The following is a 3,998-nucleotide window of genomic DNA, read 5'->3' as shown; positions in this document are numbered from 1 at the left end:
TCAAGAGGAATTGATAATTGTGTCCTCATTTATATTCACTACAATGACTTAAGGAATCACTATAAGAGTTTAGGCGTTACCTAGATTTGTGTACAGAATAACTACTCACTTTTTTGACCCAATCTGGAATTTCCTATATTCCAAAAGCTTTTTCTAGAATTTTCCCTTGAACTAATTTAGAAACATTAAAAAAGCTAAATAAATTACCCTGAAATATTTGTATTTTTTAAACTAATCTAATAATATGTATAGGTATTTTAAAGATATTATGTAACATATGTTATAATTAAGTAATTTTTTTAATTAATTAAATGAGTCTAAGAGCATAATATCAAACAACAGTTCATATTCTGATTGAATTTAAATGAAAGAACAAATTAATTAGATAATCACTAATTAGCTAGTATTCTTGGAAGCAAAATATTTCGGTGGGTGGGAATTGGGAGAAACCAATACTGAAGAACTTCTACGACCAAGTCAAACTTACTGGTACCAATTGAAAGCCCTTTATTTCAACTGTGCTCCTCTTTTCTAGAGACTATAAATAGAGAGGAAGAGTAAGTGTGGTATATACAAAAGCCAAATCACAAGTCATATATTGCTGTAAAATATGAAGAAGGCTATTCTAATTGCTTTTCTCATTTGGGTTTCTGCCATATTTCTCTTCCTTCCCTCTCCCACTCATGCACGTCTATTACAAGGTAACAACTTCAACTTCGTTTGTTCTGCTGCTTTATCATCATAGTCATCATCATCATCTTACAATCTCGTTCACTGTGACTAGCATCTTGCCTCAGTTGTGAAATTACTATTATGCTCATTAATTATTTTTCGTTGTGATTTCTGAATATATTAAATTGATACTCCTATGGTCGTATTTATAAATCATTTATTTCCAACATATGTTTTCCTTAAATTTTATTAACTCTTCCTTAAAATTTAATATTTTTTTACGTTACCTTTATATAGTATATATACCTTTCAAGAAAATAATAATTTATAGGCAATAATAAACAAAGAGCAAAACAGTACATTCATGTTAAAAATTTAATCACATGGCTTACATAAATAGAATCAGATGAGCATGTTATATTGATGTTTGTATGTAAATAATATATATGATGACGATGCAGAAAAGACATCAGTAACCTCGCCAACGCCGGAGAAGAATAAGCCTGCAGTAAAATGTCCTCCTGGTTCTCCTTATACTGCTTGCCTTCCTCCAAAAGCTCCTTGCAATCCCTATGTGCGTGGCTGTAACAAGTAGGAGATAAAAGAAACATACGAATGATAGGTATAAGGTATAATAATCATAATATATAGTCCTTTTGCTTGGTGGTGGAGATCATAATAACAATCTCCTAATAATCCATTATTAAATAAATTACTGTCGTGTTTCTGTATCATGTCTGTTGTTTCAGCCTTTGGTTATCATTTCCCTTTGAGGAATAATGTCTTCCTGCCTGGATTATTTCATGGGAAGTCAGGGTTTAGGTTTCTCATGAATTCTATGTACTTTGAGTGTGAGAATTATGTAATTCTTAAATTTATGTGCTGGTGTTGTACTTGAAATAAAGAATTAACTCCACTCCTGGCCTTTTTGCCATCTTTTTAAGTAGTTAATTCATAGAGTTACTTCTGGGAAGAAAAAGAAAAACCCAGGGAAATGGTTCAAATCTTGAATTATTGAATTTATTGCATCACTTGAGGAAAAAAATGTTGGAATTTGATCAATTAAAAGTGATAAAATTAAGTTAATTAAGTATAGCATATTTGAGTAATGCGTTCAATTTTTTCTTTTATATTATTTAAATCTTATCTGGCCATCTTTTTCTCCTTATGCCAGTAGCTCAATTTAGTTTTCTCTAATCATCCCCAAGGAAAATTTCTCACAGGCTGAACCCTATGAGAAAACAGTTAAAAACATTTAAAGAAAGTGACCATTCCTCACTCTAAATGTTCAAGAAATGACTCTTCATGCATAAATGGAATTCGTAATCCCAACATTTTTTAAAATAATTATTTCATATTAACAAATGTTTACCATCTTTTTTTTTTAATGTACTTATATTAATGGAAAAACGATGCAAAATAATACCCTTTTCCTAGAAATCGCCTTTAAATTGTTTTCATTAATTTCAAGTCTGCGATCAAGTCTTTCTGTGACCTATTCACTTTGGAAGTTTAATATTCATTACTCCTTAGTTGTATAATTATTGTCATGTGTCTCTTGTTATACATTTTAACTTCATGTTAATTTCTTCTTTGGCACTATACATATACACGTATATGCGTGCCTATGTGTGTATTTCCTAATATAATAATATCACCATCTTCAACATCAATAATACGTCATTTCGAGGTCATAATTAATCTTTTTTGGCCAAAATTTCTAGTTAATCGCGGCCGCCAAATACACACACACACACACACACACTATAACTTTGTAAAATTATTTAAATATAATCCACAATTTCTTAAATCCATTTCTTGAAAATAGCCGTAAAACTGACTACGTTCTCAAGTCAATGAACAAATCTTCTCCAGCCCAAAACTGGTCAATTCTCCCGTTTTTTTAAATATTAAGGCATTTTTAGGTTGAGCAACATGAACTTTTTCTCATTTTCTGCGTTAGAATTTATCATTTACTTTTTATAATACTTTTTGACAACTGTATTGCTAAAATTAACGAGTAAATTATATTGATATAATTAGGTTTAAATATATTTTGTAGCGTTTTCCATCCAACTTATGTTCTCTTAATTTTTCGTCAATGAAACTATCTTTATATCCAATTTGTATTCGTTTTAAAAATAAATTAATACATTAACACGCTATATTCATCATCATATATTAAATAAATCATAATATATCGTGTTTATAACATATTGTTTGAACAATAGTTTTCCAAGATAGTTTAACTCGTAGTTTATTTCTAAATATTATTTCTCACTTTTATTATTTTTATAAGTAAAGATTATACATCATCACAGTCAAGTCTTTGTTTGAAAATTTTATTAATTATTAGCAGGACCTGGATTTGAATATTGGCACCTTTATCTATGAAATCCTATAGAGTAACGCACTGGTACTGTTTATGTTCTACTTTTTTAAATTACATTACAGAACAAGTCTCATATTTAGGACTACAGGATTATAAGATTTCCAAATAGCAACTCTTTTACGAATTTCCCAAATTTTTCTCATCAAATTAAGGCAATTTTTTTCATAAAAAGAAGTTTAGATGAATAGAGTCACAATAACTCCAAAATCACTTACAGATAGATATATCTATAGATCGCCTCCCAAGATAATCTTTATTTTAATAGCGAGATTTGAATTCAAAGATTAATGGATTATAACGCAAATTCTTATGAACTGGAGAACTTTAATTGGTTTAAATTAAGACTATGGTTTATTTGCTACGAGTCAGTTTAATAAATATATGAAGTTCGTCTTCTATCATGTAATTTTATTGTGCATATTTTTATATTATTTTATATTACTTTCACTTAATATAATTTGGGCGATTCATATACAGAAAAATGGAGAACGCCAAAGCATATTTTTATAAAAGCAACTGAAGCACTACTGATCCAAAAAAACCGAAAGCAAATGAATTTGGACTCAAGAATGAAGGGCAAATTATCAACGGAGGTTGGACTCAATTAACATGGAACATAACTTTCAATGTTAAAAATCCCTTTGCCAACAAATTGAAATACTATTTTTGAAAGTTGGAAATTGTTGTAAACCTATTCAAATTGAAGTACTATAGGAATTTTCCTAAAGGAAGTGTGAACAGCCTTGCTTCTATGTCTTAGTCGTAATAAAGGAATTTGTTCTATCAATATAAATGTTCGCAATTTATCCAACTTTCTTAGTCATTTTCCTCCACTATTACTTTGTCCCTCAAATACTAATTTAATCTGAAATCAGAAATACATTTCTGAAATCAGATAATGTCCTTTATAATTCGAGCTACCAACAGGTAAGTA

At 29.3% G+C, this 3,998-nt stretch overlaps 1 long non-coding RNA gene across 1 annotated transcript; it reads left to right on the top strand.

Annotated features, from left to right (window-relative positions):
* The first annotated feature begins 576 nt into the window (after positions 1-576).
* Positions 577-1,604, top strand: LOC114732478 (uncharacterized). Its single transcript, XR_003738986.1, has 2 exons — positions 577-701; positions 1,134-1,604. It is a non-coding gene; the product is annotated as an uncharacterized LOC114732478 (long non-coding RNA).
* Positions 1,605-3,998: the final 2,394 nt, after the last annotated feature.

This window comes from Neltuma alba, unplaced genomic scaffold (genome assembly GCF_004799145.2).
Source record: "Neltuma alba isolate B1F8T4 unplaced genomic scaffold, ASM479914v2 tig00012915_pilon, whole genome shotgun sequence".
Taxonomy (NCBI): domain Eukaryota; kingdom Viridiplantae; phylum Streptophyta; class Magnoliopsida; order Fabales; family Fabaceae; genus Neltuma; species Neltuma alba.
This window is presented reverse-complemented; position numbering and strand designations above follow the sequence as displayed.